The sequence below is a fragment of the Natator depressus genome, chromosome 1 (genome assembly GCF_965152275.1).
Source record: "Natator depressus isolate rNatDep1 chromosome 1, rNatDep2.hap1, whole genome shotgun sequence".
NCBI lineage: Eukaryota > Metazoa > Chordata > Testudines > Cheloniidae > Natator > Natator depressus.
The window spans coordinates 269,001,656-269,024,823 of NC_134234.1; the positions used below are offsets into that span (position 1 = coordinate 269,001,656).

A 23,168-nucleotide genomic window follows, 5' to 3' on the forward strand; every position below is an offset into this window, starting at 1 on the left:
CTTATCCCCCACCTGGTGAGCCTTTCTGAGAAGGCTACAGACAGCCTGTAAGTAATGGCTGCTATGACTCTACAAGGACATGTGACCAGGCCACATGATTCTAGACTCCATCTTGGGATGTCAGTATTTTTCCACAAACTGGTCTAGGAACCAAGTTTTGAAACAAAGGGTTCCTGCCATATGCTAAAGCTATATAAGCCAGGGAGTGACATCATTGGTGGTTCTTCACTCACCACACAAGAAGACACCTGGAAACACCTGAGGAACAAAGACTGAACTGAGGGAAGTGCTGGACTCAGGCTAAAGGGATTTCTAGCCTGTGTATGAAACACCTGGGGATTCCAAGCTGCAAAGCAAGTGTAGCTCGTCCCTTAAGAAACTACAAGTCTGCCTGTACCATCAGTTAGGGTGACAATCTGCTATTCATATCCAATCTATCTACTATATTAAGCTTAGGTTGCATTTTTGTTTATTTGCTAGATAATCTGCTTTGATCTGTTTGCTATCACTTATAATCACTTAAAATCTACCTTTTGTAGTTAATAAACTTATTTTATGTTTTAATCCAAACCAGTGAGCTCTGACTGGAGTGCTTGGGGAAAATCTCTGCTTGCTCATCACAAGTATGCATTGTTGTCTTCACATTGAGGGAGAGGTGGACCGGGTATTAAACCCATATACTGGCCAGATTTGACCAGGTCAGGACGGTACTGCTCTGGGGTCCTAGGCTGGGAAGCTGGTGGCTAGAGAGCCTGTGTCTAACTGCAGGTGGGTGTGTTCCTATCTGTGTGAATGCTGGTGAAAGTGAAGGCTGGAGGGCTTTGCAGCTTGTCACAGCAGCACAGTGTGAGAGGGAGCTCAGGCTGGTGGGTCAGAGGGCTCAGTGGTACCCCAGTTCTAGGTGGCACCCCAGGGGGAACCCATCACAAGCACACTCCTTTGTTTTCTGGATCTAGTCTGGTGACAGCTTGTCGATTCTTCTGAATATGAGGTCCCTGATTACATAGACCTGACACTTCCTGGTGTTGGTATGAATCTGTTTATGTTCTTTCTCACAGTACCCTGTACATAATCCACATTTTTCCTTAGTCTCTAGTCCCTGGCTATCTCCATTAGTTCTTCATCTCTTCTGCAGGCACTGGCTTCCCTTCTCTTCTTCCTTGCCTCCCCGTCTTCTGCCTGTTTCTCCTCCTCATTCCCCAGTGCTGCAAGTTTCCTACTCAATTTAATTTCATCACCACTATCTGGTCTCTTCCTCTGCCTTGACCTTGAAGTCACATTCTTCCATGGATCATCCTCCTCTTTTATCAATATGAGTTTAGGATGGGTTCATTACTCATGAATGATGAAGATGTGAGTTATCACATCCTAAATAATTGCTGATAAAACTTTTATAGCACATCACCTTTTTTTCTGTATATATGACGTGTGCTAAAAACGTTATTTCAGTAATATTTTAGAAAATTTTAAAATATTATATTAGGACTATTTTTTGTATCCCTCTGCTGAAAATCCAGGTACATAAATTATCATGGATGAGATCCTGACCCCACTGAGTCAGTGGAAAAATGCTGTTGATTTCAATGAGGCCAGAATTTCACCCCACAAGTCCAATCATACAGCACAGCAAGGGGAAGTCTCTAGGTCTGGACCTGAACTTATCTTTAGAAACTGTATGTATCTTCCTGATTCGAGTAGTAGTGAGTACTCATTTTTAAAGGTAAGGAAAAAGACATGCATTATTTAGCGAGAAAGTTAACAGGAAAATCCTTCTTTACTGTGTGAGAGAAATATTTTTTCTCATTAGTAATGGAATTAAAAAACACTATAATTTGGTAGATGGAAAATTTAGCAATTTTCCATCAGTAAAAAGTGCATTACAGTATCATGGCTGGTTGATTGGGAAGTTAAACAATTTGCTATTTAAATTCACTGTTATAACTTTATATAAAAATGCATAACAGGTAACTAGAAGAAAGGAACATAGGTCACATTCCAAAAGAAACAGAGTGTTGCAAGAAATACACAGGCACAGAAATGCTTGCTTGAGAAGCTGAACAAAACATTATTGCATTAAGACTGAAAAAGTCCTTTACAGTATTACTATTATTCATTTGTATGGGTGGTAGCATGTAGGAACCCTATTCATGGATCAAGACCCCCGTTGTGTTTGATACTGTAGAAACACAAGACAAAAAGACAGTTCCTGTCCTAAAGAATTTATAATCTAAGATGAGAGAGAATGGGTAGATATAGACAGACAGGGGATGTAGCAGGAATGGGGGGACAGGAATGGGGGAATGTAATTTCTCCTGCTCTTCCTTAGATACCGGACACAAGCCTCTGCTTTCTGTACAAAGCTATTCTTAACCTAATATCCTCTTTGCATTGTATTGGTCTTCTCTAATTGTTCAACAGTCTGTCTAGTAAAGGGTCCAAATCCCCACAGTCACATGGAAGGGCCCACTCATCTCCCTAATTCTTGCATGCATCCCACTCCCTATTTTTTAATTCTCAGGTCAGCTTTCCTGCCTCCACCCACATTCCTACTTCCCACAAAGGTGGAGCTCGTCTGCCAGAGGGGAGACATAATGAACAGCTCTGCTCCACTGTCTAGTTTGTAACTGTCATAAATATAAAGGGAAGGCTAACCACCTTTAAATCCCTCCTGGCCAGAGGAAAAACCCTTTCACCTGTAAAGGGTTAAGAAGCTAAGATAACCTCACTGGCAGCTGACCAAAATGACCAATGAGGAGACAAGATACTTTCAAAGCTGGAGGGGGGGGGCAAAGGGTCCGCTCTGTCTGTGTGATGCTTTTGCCGGGACCAGAGCAGGAATGCAGGTCAGAACTTCTGTAAAGAGTTAGTAGGCAATCTAGCTAGATATGCATTAGATTCTGTTTTGTTTAAATGGCTGATAAAATAAGCTGTGCTGAATGGAATGCATATTCTTGTTTTTGTGTCTTTTTGTAACTTAAGGTTTTGCCTAGAGGGATTCTCTATGTTTTGAATCTGATTACCCTGTAAGGTATTTACCATCCTGATTTTACAGAGGTGATTCTTTTACCTTTTCTTTAATTCAAATTCTTCTTTTAAGAACCTGATTGTTTTTTCATTGTTCTTAAGATCCAAGGGTTTGGGTCTGTGTTCACCTATGCAAATTGATGAGGATTTTTATCAAGCCTTCCCCAGGAAAGGGGGTGTAGTGCTTGGGGGGATATTTTGGGGGGGAGACGTTTCCAAGTGGGCACTTCCCCTGTTCTCTGTGTAACACTTTGGTGGTGGCAGCGTTTAACCTAAGCTGGTAAGAATAAGCTTAGGGGGTCTTTCATGCAGGTCCCCACATCTGTACCCTAGAGTTCAGAGTGGGGAGGGAACCTTGACAGTAACTCTACCTCCCATTTTAATTTTCCTTTGAACAAAAGATTCAACATGACATTGTTTTAAATGTGCATGAAGAATACAAATATCACTGCACTCTGTATAAACAAAAAACAATACCCAAAATATTGCTTCATTCTTTGATAGTCCCCATATATGAATCTGAAGATCTGTGCAAGTTTTCACAAATATATTTGTCAAAGTTTCGCTGCAGATTATGCAACAATTCTTCCATTCTGACATGAATCAAATTAATCTTCTTTGAATCTTCACCAAAACTATGGTATTAGGCAACATAAATCCCTCTTGAATTCTCATTAAATGCTAGTACAGCTGATTCTTTGACTGGCTCATTAGCATACTTAGTGGCACATACTCAAAAAAGCCCCTACAATTTAATGCAAAATAGAACAAAGCTGTAGACTTCAACCTTTGTCTGGTACATACTGTAAGGTACATTGAGAAATGATCTAACTTTTAAAATGTGCACCAGGTTGTTTTAAATTGCCACTAAAACTATATTTCCTATGTTTCCTTGATTAAGCAGCTTCATGCAGATTTTCTATTCATGCCAAATGTAATTAAAAATCTGAAGAGAACAGCATTTTAAAAAGTACAAATTGTAAAACATTTGCAAACACAGAACAAAGTTTGCACACACTGTGCAACTAAATTTGCAATATAATAACTGTATAGCATGCACTGTTATAATTGTTTATGAAGATTTGCATAGTACATCAGAAGAAATATTTAAGGACATTTCTTACACCAGCTCTGTATTTGTCCTGTGAACTTTTAAGTGGAAGGTCAATTTTACATAGTGAGAAATTATTGCTCAATTTCTTTTAAAGCATGAAGATATGCTTACTATGCAGATATATCAGAACAACTGTATACTGAAAACTGCTAATCAGTTTTAATAGAAGTGCATTAAGGTCTCAAAGAAAATGGAACAATAAATAGCTACTAAATTGCCAAATTAGTTTTTTATTTGAAGACGGTATAGAGTTATTTAATCTGTCATTGCACATATACCACGTTAAATATAATGCATGCTGTCTTATTTTCTGACATTCATAAACTAACCACAATATCTACTTCCCTTTTGATAATTGCACTTGTGGTGCAATTTTTAAGGTTGTATCAGGACTTAATTTGTAAACCCCTAATTCCTGTCATCCCAGAAGAGCCTTTTGTAGACACCACTAGAGATGACAGAGATTTTGGTTTTGTATGTTAGTCATTTATTAATCCAAAGAGAGGAAAAGTGCCCTTAACATTACTTGATATATTTTCTCTTAACTAACGAACTCACGAGAGGGAGCTCTGGCGTGGGAATCAAACCCATCTTCTTCATGGTGATAACTACTGCAACAAAGTGCTGGCATAAAATATTCCTTTTCCTGGTGTGACTAATGGTTAACCACGTGCACTTCCTGTTGTCCTTCCCCACATAATGCATCACATCACAGCATTAGAAAGAGATTGTGCCCAGATCTTCCTCCTTCTGTAACACTAACTCATTTGTATTGTTTTCCCGTTACCTCTGTCCACTCAGAACAATGTTTGTTCTTCAGGTATGTTTTGTATTGAAAATGTTCCAAGAAATGCCCCATAATTACTTAGTAAAAGGTTTAGGATGAGAGTAGAATGCTCCATGTCCTGTTGATTTTGAAAGTTGCCATTAGAGGGAAGTGGATTTCTTTCTTTTATCTCTCTCTCTCAGGGAAAGCAGAGAAATAGCAGCAACACCTGAGGGAAGCCAAAGCAATGTACCAAACCCTGTGTGAACATAAAAGAATCAATAGACCATTTGAGAGAGAGCAGTATGTCCTGGAATCATTCCTTGACACCACCCCCACCATCCCAGCTGCCCCTACCCCTCCCACACTCCCACATCAAAAAAGCAGATGGAAAATATTCTTCAACAGACACTGAAATACAGCATTAGAAAGTTATTCTACTAGACTAGAGAAAGTGACCGAGAGCTGTGTCAGTAGAGTTAGATTATTCATAGCCTGTGGCATCTTTGGAGAGAAATAGGGAAGGAAATAGGAAACTGGAAGAAGAGGTAGAGATGATGTTAGAACAATCTGGCCCATCTGAAAGAGACACAGTTGAGATTGATACACTTCTGAGTGGCTGATGATCTGTTTAGGAGTTCTGTCAGACATCTTCCCACATTGCTGTCATGCTGCCATGCTGACATTATGGTTATGGTACGAAGCAATCTGACTGAACCAAATTTATTTTATTCTATCTAATGGTATTCTTTTCTATATAGATTCTTACACAGCTCCTGTTAGTGCAGTAACTGAATGGCTGCTAAATATGGGGACCAGTGATCTGCTAGGCCACTCCAATCCTCGACTCTGGGAGCCAGCCTTACCCTGCTCTGCTGTGAGAACCCCCACTCCCAGGCTGTTCATGCTCAGCCTCTAGCGTGTAAGCTCCTAGCTATGTGAGTGAGCACTTTTGGCCAGCCACTGCTTGGATTGTGCAACCGAATGACACTAGCCAATATCTCCGCTCCCAGACACAACCCTAGGAACCTACATCTTGCAGTGTCCAGTTATGCCAGCTGGACACTGCAAGCTTATATGAGTTCGTCAATTTAACAAAGAAATTGTACCAGGCTTATTATCCCGCGGGGAGTCTCTGACATGTTTCAAACCAAACGCACTGCTTCAGGTAGAATAAACAAAAAAATTTATTAACTACAAAAGATAGATTTTAAGTGATTATAAATCAAAGCACAAGAAGTCAGATTTGGTCAAATGAAATACAAGCAAAACACATTCTAAGCTGATCTTAACACTTTCAGTGCCCTTACAAATTTAGATTCTTCTCACCACAGACTGGCTGGTTGCCCGTCAGCCAGGCTTTCCCCTTTGATCAGCATTTCTGGTGTCTGTAGATGGAGGTGGAAGAGAGAGGAAGAACATGGCAAACGTCTCTCCCTTTTATCATGTTCTTTCTTCCCTCTTTGCTTTTATCCCCCCTTCCCCCACCTTCAGGATCAGGTGAGCATTACCTCATCGTAGTCCCAAACTGACCAACAGAAGGGGGGTGACTCACTCGAGAGTCCAACAGATCCTTTGTACTGCCTAAGCCAGTCTCCTTTGTTCCTCTGAGGCTGGGCTGGTTTTGTCCCATATGTTCCCTGATGAGGTGTGAACTGCCCCTCTGTTCCAGGAAAGTTTTGCCTGGGATTGTTTTAAGCCATGAGGACACATTTTCAGCCTCATAACTATATACATGAAATTACAACCTATAACATAACATCACTATAACAACAATGCTCAGTGCATCATGAGCCTTCCAAAGACACCTGACATGACAAACTTTGCATTGGGTACCAGATCATCATATTATAAGGATGAACATGGGGGTGCAGGGTGGTCCCCCGAGATACAGAGTGTCACAAGGGACTCAGAATCTAAGCTCACTATGATTCACTCTTCTACTGTGCACAATAATCTCATTTGGAGTCAAAAGTAATGGTGTGGAGGGTGGAAACCGTACGCATCACTCTTCATCCTCCAGTAGTAAGGCTCATTCTCACAAAGCCCATATTTGCAAGATTCAAAGTGTCCTGGGGTGCCAGTCAAAAACTGTGGGATGAATTCCTATGGGATCTAAGAATTACCACAAGCCACTTTCCATTCCAAATGTAAGGTATGGTTCTTTGATGTTGTCTTCAGTAATAAAAACATCACACAATAATAAACATTTGAAAAAAATTTAAAAACCCACAATTGCTGACTTGGGAAGAGGCAGGGAGATAGAAGGGAAGAACCACAGTTGATGGATGACAATTATCATTGAATCACAGAATCATAGAAATGCAGGGATAGAAGGGACCTCTAGAAATCATCAAGACCAGCCCTCTGACTGAGGCAGGACCAAGTAAACCAAGGCCATCCCTGATAGGTGTTTGTCCAACATGATGTTAAAAACCTCCCGTGATGGGAATTTTACAACCTCCTCTATAGTAAGAAAGCATTTCCTAATATCTAACCTGAATCTCCATTGCTGCAGATTAAGTCCCATTACTTCTTGTTCTACCTTCAGTGGACCTGGACAACCTCTCTGCTTTATACCAACCCTTAACATATTTGAAGACTATCAGGTCCCCCCTCACTCTTCTTTTCTCAATATTCAGCATGTCCAGTTTTTTGAATCTTTCCTTATAGCTTAGATTTTCTAAACAACTTATCATTTTTGTTGCTGTCCTCTGGACTCTCTCCAATTTGTTCACATCTTTTCTAAAGAGTGGTACACAGAATTGGCCATAGTATTCCAGCTGAGACCTCACCAGTGCTGAGTAGAGCAGGACAATTACTTCCCATGTCTTGCATATTACACTCCTTTTAATACACCGCAGAATGATATTAGCCTTCTTTTCTCAACTGTATCACATTGTTGACTCATATTCAATTTCTGATCCACATTAACATCCAAATATTTTTCCGCAGCTATTCCCCATTTGGTAGTTATACATCTGATTTTTTTCCTTCCTAAGTGTTGTATTTTAAAGTTATCTCTATTGAATTTCATCGTGTTGATTTCAAACCAGTTCTCCAATTTGTCAATTTGAATTCTAATCCTGTCCTCCAACGTGCTTGCAATCCCTCCCAGATTGGTGTCATGTGCAAATTTTATAGCATACTCTCCACACCATTATCCAAGCCATTCATTAAAATATTGAATAGCACCAGACCGATGACTGATCCCTTTGGGACACTACTAGATACAGCCTCCCAGTTGGACAGTGAACCATTGATAACTTATTCTTTGAGTACAGTCTTTTAACCACTTGTACACCCACTTTACAGTAATTTAATCTAGACCACATTTACCTAGTTTGCTTATAAAATATCTTGAAGGATTGTATTAAAAGCCTTACTAAGATCAGGATATATCATGTCTACTGTTTCCCCCCATTCACTAGGTCAGTAACCTGTCAAAGAAGGAACCTAGGTTTGTTTGGCATGATTTGTTTTTAACAAATCCATGCTGGCGATTCTTTATAATTCTATTATCTTCTAGCTGCTTACAAATTGATTGTTTAATAATTTGTTCCAGTATCTTTCTAGGCATTGAAGTTAGGCTGAATGGTCTATAATCTCTGTGTCCTCTTTGTTTTCCTTATTAAAGATTGTTACTATGTTTGCCCTTCTCTAGTCTTCTGAGACCTTACCCATCCTCCAGTTCTCAAAGAAAATTGCTAATGGTTCCAAGATTGTTTCAGCTAGTTCCTTAAGTAGCCTAGGATGAATTTCATCAGGGCCTGCCGACCTGAATATATCTAAATTATCTAAATATTCTTTAATATGTTCTTTCCCTGTTTTGGCTTGCGTTCCTCCCTCCTTACATCTCATAACGCACTACATGAAAGTGTCCAGCTACCCTGGCAATGGGCACAATTTGAGAACGTGAATAGAATTTTTCTGTAATTTTGTCTCTGAGTTTTAAGTATATGATGTACAGAATGCAGAATTCTGTATTTGTATTTGTGTATTTATGTATATCCTTTGTTTAAATAAATGCATTCAGCCATTTGCATATGTGCCTATTGAATTGATAAGTAATTTGTCAGTATTGTATATTTTAATTCTAAAAGATAAATGAGACATTTGCAGTGGGAGCATATTATACCCTGCTCTTGCACCCCTATCATTTCTGCTTTTGGCCCTCATCATTAATTGATCATTGGATGGGGCCTGCCAATCCCACACTGGGTACAAGGGTTAATGAGAGCCTGTGGACTTAATCAGTTCTGTCCCACAACACCTGCACTAGATGTCAAGCCTAAAGGAAGGAGCTAAAAAGGCTGACCAGGAAGGGGAGCAGATTTCTGGCTCTCAATCAGTGAGAGAAGCCTGGTTTGTGTCAGGGAGCTGAGTTTTGCTGTTGGCAGACAAAGGCTCCCGATGGAAGGAAGGTCTGCAACTGGGAGCCCAAGGCAGTTGGGAAGGAAAGCAGGAGGAAATGAGTTAGCCCAGGATTCTCCATGCTGATAGAGAGGTCCTGCAGAGAACAGGAAAATTCCTGCTAGGTCAGGGTCTCTCCTGTCAGGGGAGTACTGAAAACTCTCCTGGCACCCAGCAACTGCTGGATGGCAGAAAATGCTAAAAAGCTCTGCCATGAGCCTGTGGAAGAGGCTTAGAAAGAGAGGAACTGATACTCTGTGAGCCCCAGAAGAGACTGTGGGAAAAGCCTAAGACAGGCCAAAGTAGGAATCGGTCTGGGGAGACAGCAAGCGGTCTGTGTAGCAAGGACTTGACTGCTTATTAAAGGATCTCTGGTCCAGAACCCAGTGGAGAGGGAGGGCCTGAGTTCTCCTACTGGCCCACTGAGGAAGGTGGAGTGGAAACCTCCAGACATAGAGTAAGGACTGTCGAACCCCCTGATAGCAGTGGCACAGACTAGCGCATCCAGAGTCGGACTGAAGGCCCAAAGAGAAGTTGAGAAGTTGTTGTTTGCTGAACTATTGGCGCACCCCAGAAGGAGTGGGACAATATGAGACGCAGGCAAGGTTAAAGTTACAATAAGCAGCATACCACCCCAGGGCTGGAGTGACTGTCAACAGGAGGCACAAAAGGAGGAGAACCTGCTGCCCCACACCCATAGGTGCCAACACCGTGGGTGCTTTGGGGCTGGAGCACCCATGGGAAAAAAATAGTGGATGCTCAGCATTCATCGGTGGCCACTCTTTCCCCCCCGCCCCCAGCACCTTCCACCTGCCGGCGGCCGTGCCGATCAGCTCCTCCCCCTTCCTCCCAGTGCCTCCGGCCTGCTGCAATCAGCTGTTCAACAACATGCAGGAGGCACTGGGAGAGAGGGGGCGGAGCAAGGGCAGGGCACGCTCAGGGGAGGGAGAGGACTGAGGCAGGAAGAGGCGGGGTGGGGTAGGGTCACCATATTTCCCTATGCTGAATACAGGACACCTGGTAAAATTATTCGTATTCAAGGGAGTTCAATGGCAATCAATCAGACCTATGCAGTACAAATGTTCAAATTAACATCAAGTTGACTGAGCCCCTGTTAAAAAGAAATGCTGCTTGGCTGGATTCTTTTTATTTACGTTCTTATCTTTAAGGCTTTAGGGTTCACACAGGGAGAGGTGACACAGACACCCCTACCCCCACTCCCCACCCCACAAACACTCTCACATGGGGGCGGGGAATGACCAACCTGACTCTCCCTGCCTGGCTTTCCGGGGCATGCAGAGTCACATGGCCCACCCCACCCCCCCAGATATTTGCCAAGGTTCACACAAGAATGTGGCCAGCAGCAGCTTTTTAGCACTGTGGCAGAGGGAAGCGATGGGAGCTGCTTCCAGCTGCAGGGGAGGCGTCGGGGGGAGGGATGACTTGGCCCATGTCTTTGCAGAGCTCATCTCTTCCCCTCCCTCTCCCTGGTGGCTGGAAGCAGCTTGTCCCTTCCTGGCCACACAGTGTCAAAAAATAGCTAACATCTCCAGGCTGCTGCTGGCCACTGACATAACCCAGCCACCTCCTGTCCCCCAGCTATGGCGTGGGCAGGAAGGGGTTAAGACCTAAGGATGCATTGTGCTCCAGGGCCCAGAGAACCTGACTGCAGGGGCTTCAGCAAACCCAGCCAAAGAGGTGGCTCAGCACAGGAGGGTGCCTAGGGGACAGAGCAGCCCTGTGCTCCCTGGGGGCAAGACCCAGGGTGGGTGGGCAGGTGGAGAGGGTGCTAAGCCCCTGCCCAGGGGGCTACTGTGGAGTCTGCAGGGTCAGGGCATGAACAGGCTGGAAAATTGCTTCGCCCTCCCCCCCCACCCACTCCAGAGCTTAGCTGATGGGCAGAGAGGCTTCCTCGTGCCAGCGCTGTGCAGGGCTTTGGCACAGGCAGGGCTCAGCTCCTCCTCTACAGCGCTCTGGGCCAGAGGGTCTTGGGCTTTCCCAGGGTGCCAGCCCAGCCAGAGGTAGTGGGGGAAGGAAGGAGCCTGCCGGCCAGGCTGTTGGTGAGCTGAGCGCTCCCACCATGGGCTGGTTCTCCGCACAGCACTGGGAGCGGGATGCACCCTGCTGGGGGGCATATGGAGGAGCAGTTGGGCTGTGGGGGAGGGTGAAGGGGAAAAGCAGGGAGGGGGGAGCCAGCCAGTAAAGGGCCAGCGGGTGGGCAGCAGAGGTGACACGTAGCCAGCCCACACTCACCAGCCACTGCAGCGTGCAGCCAGTGCCAGCCAGAAACAGGATGAGGCCCTGCTGGCTGAGAGCTGGCGCACAGCAGGGGCTGGTCTCAAATGCTGCAGCTTTTCCCCACCACCAGCCTCGCACACTCACACCCATCATTGGCCACTGGAACCCCCACTCACTGCTGGTGGGCAAGTGGCTGGCGAGACGGGATCTGGCCAGCAGTAGGATCCACCAGTGCTCATGTGGGGGAGACAGAACATATGGGACAATTTGTCCATTTTTATGAAAAAGTCAGGACACCTGCAGAAGAGCTTAAATACAGGACTGTCCCTTTAAAAACGGGACATCTGGTCACCCTCAGTGGGGGTGGAGCGGGGTGGGAAGAGGTGGAATAGGAGTGGAGGTTTGCGGGGAAGGGGTGGAGTGAGGACAGGGCCTGGGGCAGAGAGGGAGTCGAGCATCCCTGGAAAATTACGAAGTCAGCGCCTCTACCTACCCCCAACCACAAGGGGGCATGATGGCTTGTGAGTCACACTCATACAAACATATAGAGAGACACACGCACAGCTCCTTATGAAATGTTCATTGTGGCTTTGGCTCTCTGCTGCTAAAAACAGTCCAGTATGCTACAGGTGTTTCATTTCATGTCTCGCCCATGGAAATAAAGTATGCGACAAATGCCACAGAGATTTTCCAGGCAGCACAATTTTCCTTTTATGATGATCCCAGACGCAAGGAAGACAGTTTTGCAGATAAGAAGAGCATGTGCCATAGCATCCTAGTAACCATAAGAAATTGTAACACAGTGGATCTATTGCCATTTTATTTTAGTCATAGGTGGAATACATAGGTTTTCAGAAGCATAACTGGTTTCAGCATGTAAGCTCTTTGGGTCAGAGATGGTGTATTTTTGGTTGCATAATCCTTAGCAAAGTTGGGGTGAAAACGGAAACATAAAATAAAAGAATTATAGTTGTTGCTAGCCAGTTCAGATGACCAAGATGTGAACCCAAAGGAAATGAACATTCATAAGAATTATATGTATATGTAGAAAAGCACTGAAGAAATTGGTGATTTAAACTTTTTAGTTTTTGCCAGAGGCTTACTGAATTTTTCACAAGACTGATCATAATGAATGTATTTGGCATAAATGTGGATGCTACAGAGGGTAGTGCTTCCAGAGGAATACCATGCAATTATCATTCCAAAATAACGTATCATTAAAATAAATATTGAATAGGATTTTGCTTGTCTACATTAGCCTGCCCAAGTATTTGCCAAATGAATTATGATGGAGTTCTTAAAAAAAGAAACCTTGCTTGGAGTTTGAGTGCACTTTTAAAAATTTCCCACTCACAATCGTTCTAAATCCTAAGAGGTCAGTTTTGAAAAAAATTGCATATTTGGCATTCAAAAATCACTGGAATGTATAAGCAGCATCAATAAGAACAACTTACTGTATGAATGTAACTAGAAAGGAATATGAATGTAAGCTTTTTACTGCCGCTTAGGGATGATTGCTAGGGAAATCAAAACTGTATTATTCTTAATCTATTACCAGTAGGTCAACTGCTTGCTTGTGCAATCTATTAAAATATTCGTATACTTGTACATACAAACAAAAATATATGTGGCTGGTGAATCACATTTGCTGCTTTACATAATGTTAACGCTATTTGACTGGAAAAATATATTTGTAAACTCTATAATCTCTAACACAGTGTTTCTCAAACTCTTTGATACCAAGGACTGGCTTGCTGCCTTCCTAAACTGTGTCAGGGAGATCTCAGAGACAGGCGCTGATCTACGGACCGGTCATTGAGAAACACAGGTCTAATGGACTCATCCACAATAGCGCCTCCAAGTGTTCAGAGCCATCACTGTACTCTGTGCCCATGCTCCTTTTATGCAAGGGCATGGCTGGTGGTCTGTGGTGCAGAGAACCTGGCACACTCACGCTGACAACAGGTGAATTTCACTCTATTGTCTGCGGATGCCAGCAGATATTGTGTTTTTAAGAGCAGCAGCTATATAACACAGATCGTTTTCTACAAGCTTAATGTCCCAGCCCAACAAATACTGAAGGAGTAATTAGTAGTTATTAGATGGATTGTCTAGCAGGTCTTTTTCTGCAAGTTACAAATGTTGCTGAGAAGGGGCTTGTCACATGGTGAGCTGGCCCTTTAAGGGGACTGGAACTCAGCAACACCTGTGCCAGATTTAGCTCACCTCCCCAGATGAGTGACAAAGGGACAAGTGACTAAGACCAGGCTTGTGGGTACAGGACAGAGATGGACTCCAGGAAGTTTATGCTCCATAGGAAGGGCAGACAGGAGGACGGGGAGTATAAGAAGAGGCCTTGGGAAGAAGACAGGGCAGTTTTGAACTATGTGGGGCAGATAGCTTGGTTGCTAAGGGTTCCCAGGTCTGGGGTCCCATAGTACAGGGTGGGCATGGGTTTCTGCCTTTGCTGCCACCCTGTGAGGAGGTATAGCAGCCCGTGCTATTGAGAGGAGACTGGAAATGTTGTTGATGTTATCACCTAACAAGGGGGTTTGTGCAGTGACTCTTGCTAACAAGGGGGAAACAAAGGGTCTGAGTAGAGCTCAGGAAGGCTAGAGCAGGGCCCAGGAGAAGGCCAGAAGATAGTGCTGGTGAACAGGTCAGACCCCCCCCCGCCCCAGGAGGAATGTGTTGCTTTGGACTCTTGGTTGTGCTCAGGAAGGGTGTGGACTTTTATGTGACTTAAACAAAGGGCTGTTACCTCAGCAATCAAACTACACGGAACAATGAGAGAACCATCAAAAATGAGAGGAAACTGAAGCAAAGGCAGGATCTGATTCTGCCTAGGGTTGCCAGCTTTGGTTGGACATGTTCCTGGAGGTTTAATCACACATCATAATCTTTAATTCCTGGAGACTCCCGGACAATCCTGGAGGGTTGGCAACCTTAGATGCTGGGTGAGGAGGGGCATTGCTACAAGTCTCATTCATGTGGATCTCGTAAAATCTTAGTGTTTGGCACTCCTTTTTTGCTATTATTATGATTATTACAGTAGCACCTAGAGCCTCCAACTCAGATCGGGGACGCATTGTGCTAGACATGATGAATGCATGGGGTGAAATTAATGGGAATCTTGCCATTGAAATCAGTGGCACTAGGATTTCACCCATTCTGAGAGACTGTTAGCTGCATAGAGTAGGGACTCTCTACAAGGACAAGGCAGACAAAGGATGGGAGTGGAAACACAGATGAAGTTATTTGCCCAAATTCAAGGATAGAGCCAAAAATAGATCCCCAGTTTCTTGAGTCCTGTGCCAATGTCTTTAAAGAGTACCACACTACCTCCCCAATGTGTAGCTTTCAGATCTGAGAAATAAGCATGTATAAAACACATAATGTGATCTCTCCCTTTCTCCCAGCATATACATATACTTTTAAGTACTGTTAGTTAACTTTCAAAGCTTTCGAGAACAATGGGCAAATTAAATCAATCCTGTCACAATGTAAGGAGATGGACTTCATAACACACAGCATGAGTTCTCAACCTGAGGGTTGTGACCCCTATGAGGTGGCAAACAGGTATTTATGGGTCATGACCTCTCAGTCCTTCCCATATTGGTAAATGGGAGGCGGAACCCGGCTAGATCCCAGTTGGAAGGGAGAAGGGTCCCAATATGGGAAAGGATGAGAAACATTCCAATAAGTGTTCCTTCTCATATGAATTCTGCCATTCAATTTAGGGCTGGCTTTGTGGATAAGATGACCTCTATTGCAGGTCATTTATTGATGTTCCAATTTACATTGCTCACAGTATTTTGTTTGTATATAAAAAGAGACTTTCTATGAATAACTTTATAAAATCCATTCAAAATAACTGCACTGGAACTGGCTCAGTGACATACACTTTCCAAAACTCTGAGTACTGCATGTGCAGTCCAGAAACGGAGGGAGAAAAAAACAAACAAAATACCACATCAAAATGCACCTGCTTGAATAGCGCTTCCCTTACAGCAGTCATTCTGACAAAAGGTAGCTAAAGCACAGAATCATAGGGTTGGAAGAGACCTCAGGAGGTCATCTAGGTTTGTGCTTCACCACCCTCCTAGTATAATAGTGTTTCCTAATATCCAACCTAGACCTCCCCCACTGCAACTTGAGACCATTACTCCTTGTTCTGTCATCTGCCACCACTGAGAACAGCCAAGCTCCATCCTCTTTGGGACCCCCCTTCAGGTAGTTGAAGGCTGCTATCAAATCCCCCCCACTCTTCTCTTCTGCAGTCTAAATAAGTACAGTTCCCCCAGTGTCTCCTCATAAGTCATGTGTCCCAGCCCCCTAATCATTTTCATTGGACTCCACTGGACTCTCTCCAATTCATCCACATCCTTTCTGTAGTGGGGGGCCCAAAACTGGACACAATATTCGAGATGTGGCCTCACCAGTGCCAAATAGAGGGGAATAATCACTTCCCTCGATCTGCTGACAATGCTCCTACTAATGCAGCCCAATATCCCGTTGGCCTTCTTGGCAACAAGGCCACACTATTGACTCATATCCAGCTTCCCGTCCTTTTCTGCAGAACTGCCGCTTAGCCAGTTGGTCCCCAGCCTGTAGCAGTGCTTGGGATTCTTCCGTCCTAAGTGCAGGACTCTGCACTTGTCCTTGTTGAGCCTCATCAGATCTCTTTTGGCCCAATCCTCCAATTTATCTAGGTCACTCTGGACCCTATCCCTACCCTCCAGCGTATCTACCTCTCCCCGCATCTTAGTATCATCCATGAACTTGCTAAGGGTGCAATCCATCCATCATCCAGATCATTAATGAAGATGTTGAACAAAACCGGTCCCAGGACAGACCCATGGGGCACTCTGCTTGATACCAGCTGTCAGCTGGACATCAAGCCACAGATCACTACCTGTTGAGCCCAATGATCTAGCCAGCTTTCTATCCGCCTTATAGTCCATTCATCCAATCCATACTTCTTTAACTTGCTGTCAAGAATACTGTGGGAGACCATATCAAAAGTTTTGCTAAAGTCAAGATATATCACATCCACCACTTTCCCCATATCCACAGAGCCCGTTATCTCATCATAGAAGGCAATCAGGTTGGTCAGGCATGACTTGCCCTTGGTGAATCCATGGTGACTGTTCCTGATCACCTTCCTTTCCTCCAAGTGCTTCGAAATGGATTCCTCCAGAACCTGCTCCATGATTTTGCCAGGGACTGAGGTGAGGCTGACCTGTCCGTAGTTCCCCAGATTCTCCTTCTTCCCTTTATTAAAGATGGGCGTTATATTTGCCTTTCTCCAATCATCTGGGACCTCCCCTGGTCACCATGAGTTTTCAAAGATAATGGCCAATGGCTCTGCAATCACATCAGCCAACTCCCTCAGCACCCTTGGATGCACTAGGTCCGGCCCCATGGACTTGTGCATGTTCAGCTTTTCTAAATAGTCCTTAACCTGTTCTTTCACCACTGAGGGCTGCTCACTTCCTCCCCTTACTGTGCTGCCCAGTGCAGGAGTCTGGGAGCAGCTGACCTTGTCTGTGAAGACCGAGGCAAAAAAAGCACTGAGTACTTCAGCTTCTTCCACATCATCTGTCACTAGGTTGTCTCCCCCATTCAGTAAGGGTCCCACACTTTCCCTGACCTACTTCTTGTTGCTAACATACCTGTAGAAACCCTTCTTGTTACCCTTCAAATTCCTTGCTAGCTGCAACTCCAATTGTGCTTTGACCTTCCTGATTACACCCCCGCATGCTCAAGCAATATTCTTATACACCTCCCTAGTCATCTATCCAAGTTTGCACTTCTTGTAAGCTTCCTTTTTGTGTTTAAGCTCATCAAAGATTTCTCTGTTAAGCCAAGCTGGTCTTATTTGCTGTTCTTTCTGCACATTGGGATGGTTTGTTCCCTGCGCCCCCAATAAGGCTTCTTTAAAATACAGCCAGCTCTCCTGGACTCCTTTCCCCCTCATGTTATTCTCCCAGGGGATCCTGCCTATCAGTTCTCTGAGGGAGTCAAAGTGTTCTTTTCTGATGTCCAGCATCCATATTCTGCTCTCCTTTCTTCCTTTTTTCAGGATCCTGAACCCAAACATCTCTGGTCACTGCTGCCCAGGTTGTCACCCACTTCTACTTCCCTTACCAATTCTTCTCTGTTTGTGAGCAGTAGGTCAAGAGAAGCACGGCCACTAGTTGGTTCCTCGAGCACTTCCACCAGGAAGTTGTCCCCAGCACTCTCCAAAAACTTCCTGGATTGTCTGTGCTCTGCTGTATTGCTCTCCCAGCAGATGTCAGGGTGATTGAAGTCCCCCATGAGAACCAGGGCCTGTGATATAGAAACTTCTGTTAGCTGTCCAAAGAAAGCTTCATCTACCTCATCCTCCTGGTCTGGTGCTTTATAGTAGATGCCCACCACGACATCACCGTTGTTGCTCTCGCCTCTAAACTTAACCCAAAGACTGTCAACAGGCTTTTCTCCAGTTTCATATTGGAGCTCTGAGAAATCATATTGCTGCCTTACATACAGGGCAACACCTCCACCTTTTCTCCCCCGCCTGTCCTTCCTGAACAGTTTATACTCATCCATGACAGTGTTCCAGTCATGTGAGTTACCCCACCAAATCTCTGTTATTCCAGTCACATCATAGTTCCTTGACTGTGCCAGGACTTCCAATTCTTCTGTTTGTTTCCCAGGCTTCTTTCATTCCTGTACAGGCACCTAAGATAACTAGTCGATTGCCCTACTTTCTCAGTATGAACAGGAGGCCTCCCCTGTTGCACCCTCCTCCTTGTGTTTCATCCTAGTATCCCACTTCCCCACTTAGCTCAGGGGTTAGGTCACCATCCCCCAGCGAACCTAGTTTAAAGTCCTCCTCACTAGGTTAGCAAGCCTGCCTGTTAAGATGTCTTCCCTCTCTTCATTAGGTGGATCCCATCTCTTCCTCGCAATCCTTCTTCCTGGAACAACATCTCACGGTCGAAGAATCCCAAGCCATCACTCTGACACTACTTGTGTAACCATGCATTTACCGCCACAATTCGATGGTCCCTACCTGGGCCTTTTCCTTCAACAGGGAGGATGGATGGGAACACAACTTGCACCTTAAACTCCTTTATCCTTCTTCTCAGAGCCACGTAGTCTGCAGTGACCCGCTCAAGGTAATTCTTGGTAGTATCATTGGTGTCAGCCTGCCCACCCACCCAGCTGTGATGTTGGGTTTACAGCACCCACCAGACACAGCTTTTCTCATCAGTCCATGAGAGTGAACTCAGTACATCCGTGAGCTAAGAGTCTGCCATGGCAGCAATAGGAGGCTCAGCTTTTCTGAACTATTTCCTTTTTAAAATATTGGCTTTTGAATGAGAGATGGAGTCTGAGGTGTCTCCATGTCTCAAGCTTATGGGAGATGGATTGTGGATAGGAGAAATTTTAGATGACTTTTATGGAAAGTGTCTGCTTCCTCCCTGTCTGTAGCTATTTCAGGGAGGTTGCAGAGGGAAGAGAGGTGCCTTTTTGAGAGGGGAAAGGGGAGATGCCAAAAGCTGGACATCCAGACCTAATATATAACAAATGAGGCAACTCCACAAACAAAGTGAAGTAATTTTCAGGTATCAGTACTGAGAAACGCCTGGCTCCTTGTCAGAAATATTTCTCTTATCTCAGTGCCGCTGCTTCACATGCCAGCTCTGTTTCATCTAACTGACAGCCCAGGCAAGGCAACCTGGTTTCAAATAGAAACTAAATGGAGATGCAGCAACCACCGCAGCAGGGCTTTAATCAATGTCAGTGTGCAAACTCTGCTTTAATGAGTTCAGCCGGGCCTTGGCTTTGCTACAGCTCTATTGACTGAACCGCTCTTTTAATTAAATAAATACAATAGACAGCGAGAATTACTTTCCCATAAATCACTAAACAAAAAAAACCCTCAACCCCATAATCACACCAATAAACACTCTGCTCTTTCCTTCATAAAATAAACTGAATGCCCCAGCACATGACAAATGATTGGCTTTTAGTCTATATTTGGTGGTGGGAGATGCCACAGGTCACATTCTGGCTCACCACACTAATGCTGATAATCTTATTCATGGCTTTGATAATTAGCAGCACAAATTTCCTGTAATGGTATTTTCAAGAACCAAACATTTATGTCTCTCAATAGGTAGCAGAAGGCAGAAGGGGGGATTAGACCAAAATTTTACTATTTGACATCTAGAAAAGAATACTAGCCACAACACATATACATACAAACACATTTGCATCACACACACACATACACACACACACAAACAAAATCTGAATGGACCACCCACAGTAAAACGCATTCAGACACGATTCCATAATTCAATTGCTTCCTTTCAGGTGAGTAGCTTATTACTGTTTATATCCCCTAAAAAATTTCTTGTGCTATGTGCTTATTTTCTTGTCAGCTGCAGCTTCAGGCACATTCAAATTTTAGTACAGTAGAGTCCATCAGCTGAATCAGTCAATACCCTCGGAATTCTTTGCTGGTTCACCCACACGCAGCTCTTCCTGAGTTGTTTAGTTCTGTTACGTCAATTCCCTGGAGGCTAACAATGTCATTATCATTACCAGACAAAGACAGTTAGGTAATTTTGTCCTATGGGAGTGCAGATATTGACCTGAACTAATGTATTCTTACTTCCCAGCGAAATGTTGATTGAAGCTGTGTCACACACTAAGTTTGCTGGTATTAATCAAAAGACCATGTTGGTTTTTAAGCAGAGAAAAGCTTTTGCACCCACACTGCATTTAACCATTTGACTCTAGTCTCTTCTGTGCTAATTATTTGGCTACTTCTGCTTTTAAAGACAAGCTCCTACTGTGTATACCCATCAAGTATTCCTTTGGTGCATGCTGCTTTTTTTCCAACTGCAGACCTTCAGTTTGTGCACCTGCTGACATTCCAGAGGAACTTAACTAGAATTCCAAAAGACCTCTCCAAGAGAACCAGCAAAGAGGCTCCTCTGGAGAACAGGGCAGGTAGTAGTAATCACATCTGATATCTCTTGTGATCATATTTTATCATTGCTTTATCTTTGCTAAGTGCTGGCATTACACTGGGTGCTGAAAAGCCCTAAAGAGTTTAAAACTTCATTGCTATTTGCTTTAAAAGCAGGTGTACATTGTATGTACTATGAGCATTATTGAAGCCTGCTGTAGAAACATGCAGAGGTAATAGTCCTGCTGGAACTTCTATGATTATTAAAAATAATTAATATAGGGAAAAATACTGCAAACACAAGTATCTCATGCCACAGACAAATGAACTTTCCATTTGGGAACTAATGTATTGTAGTTGGGGCTGGCTGAATCACCTACTATTAAGGTTGCCTAACCCTTCCCACTATAAGATCCCATTTTCATTTGCTTAAACTTTGCCAGACTTTAACCATTTGGACTGAAATTTTCAATGCCTGGTGTCTACCAAGGGCTGAATTTTTCTGGAAAAAAAATTGTAAAAATGGTTTAGCTATTTTTGGAAACAAGATCAGGGAAAAATACATTGTCTTGCAATGTTAAAATTATGGAGACCTTTTATTTGAGAAACTCTAGCTCCCCCATGCTTTGCCGCAGGGACTTCAAATTTGGCAGAGAGGTAGCCTGTGCATGAAAGATGCACCTTTTGGGGCTCCTGTGAAACCCCACCCAAATTTGGCCAGGTTAGAAGCCTTTAAAAATTTCACTTTCCACGTGCTCAGTAGAGATTTCTTAGTTTTTTTTAACCGTTAAAATCTCCATGATTCTGTGCTCCCTGAGCACGCTCAAGTTGCCCACAGCTCCTAGTCCTAACCAGACTGCACATGCACACCATCCCCACAGATCAAGTGAGTATGCTCCCTCTAGCCCAGGGATACAGAGTTGAAGTCAGACTTTCCCTACAATTGCTGTACCTGACAGGTCTGAGCCAGAATGGGACTGGGCACTAGAACTGACAGCCGGGAGCCGGTGTCTCCTGTGCTCTCAGTGACCCTTCTGCACACAATATTTTGAAATTCTGCAACATTCTGCAAATTTTATTTGTCAATAAATAAATGTGGAGGCTTCAGCATGGCAGTGGGGAGAACAGGCCACTGACTGCACAGAGGTAGGAGATCCACCCGGTCGTGGACTCAGCAGTAAAGTGGCACCCGACCCTGACACAGCGTAAGGACCAAGACTGTCCCAGAAACACCCTGGGGCTCTGCCCCTCCATGCCAAGCACATTAGATGTAGGCAGGCAGGCTCAGTCCAGCAGGATCCAAGGATGAAGGGGCTTAGTGTAGGGAGATCCAGGTGTGGGGTGATAGGATTCTGTGTGGGGCAATCTGGGTGTGGGTCGCTTGGTGTGGGGTCCAGGTGCGAGGGAGATCTGGATGAACAGGGGCTCGTTGGGAGGCAGGCAGGGTTTCTGGGTGCAGACAAAATGGGACTCTGAAGGGGGATCCAAGTGAAGGTGGTTGGGAGTCAGCAAGGAGGGGTCTGGATGTGGAGGGCTCAGTAGGGGGGTTCAGGTCCTGGCTTGGTGGGGTTCAGTGTGGTGGGAGTCTGGGTGCAGGTGGCTAGTCAGGGTGGTACAGGTGCAGGTGGGGTGGGGTGGGGCTTGTTAGGGTGGGGGTACGAGTGGGGGGGGTCTACATACATGGGTGGGGTCCTGATGCAGGGAGGTGGGGCTCAGAGTCAGAGGTCTGGGTGCAGGGGGGCTCTGGATGCAGAGGGTGAGGCTTGTCAGGGTGTGGGTTCAGGTTCAGTGGGGTCAGTGGGGGGGTTCTGGGTGCAGGGAGTTAGGCTTGGCAGGGAAATCTGGGTATGAGGTTGGTCCAGATGCACGGGTGTTGGGTGGATGGAGGAGCTGCTCCCATACAGTGACCCCATGCCCCCATAGCTGAGGAGCAATGGGGGCAGAAAGTTGGGTGGCTTGTGATGCTTCCTGCAGCAGGAGAAGTTTCTGGGGGTGGGTCTGACTAGACCTGGCTGCTCCTTGCAGGGGAAGAGGAAGTCCCGTCCTCCCCAGCCCAGCCAAGACTAGTAGCTGAGCCTGGCACAGGGTACGAGCCACTGGCTGGGGCATATGCAGCCCATCCCCTCCCGCCCCCAGTGATTTACCACTCCACTGGCTGCTCTGGGCACCTGAAACAATGAATCCACACTGCTGGGGAGTGGCGCATGAGTGCTCTTGCAGCTTCCCTTTGCTTCCCTGTCAGAAATCTGCAGGGAAGCAAAGAAATCTGAGGGGGTCGTGAATTCTGCACATGCACAGTGGCACAGAATTCCCTCAGGAGTAGTATAGAGGAGGTAGCCACCTGACTCAAATTCAGAGGGGACAAAAGACAGACTGGTGGGGGAGGAAAACTAATAGACTGGGACAAGGAGCCTGGTGACTGGGAGGATGGTTAGAAAAACTGTGACTAGGAATTGGGGGAAAACTGGGACTAGCTGGGCAAGGAGACTGCGGAGTGGACACTGGAACTAGGACAAGGAGCCAGGGTCTGTGAACACTAGAGAATACTCCCCTCCAGAGCCTAGAATGGAACCCAAGATTCCTGAGCCTCACCATTCCTCTGCTGTCAGCGAATATCCATGACTCCTACTGGCAGATTGTGC

At 44.8% G+C, this 23,168-nt stretch overlaps 1 long non-coding RNA gene across 1 annotated transcript in view; it reads left to right on the forward strand.

Moving 5' to 3' along the window:
• The first annotated feature begins 2,799 nt into the window (after positions 1 to 2,799).
• Positions 2,800 to 23,168, forward strand: part of LOC141986558 (uncharacterized) — a 34,940-nt gene continuing 14,571 nt past the window's right edge. Inside the window, exons 1-3 of the long non-coding RNA XR_012639315.1 lie at positions 2,800 to 2,843; positions 18,488 to 18,721; positions 20,463 to 20,567. This is a non-coding gene — a long non-coding RNA (uncharacterized LOC141986558). The remainder of the gene's footprint in view (positions 2,844 to 18,487; positions 18,722 to 20,462; positions 20,568 to 23,168) is intronic.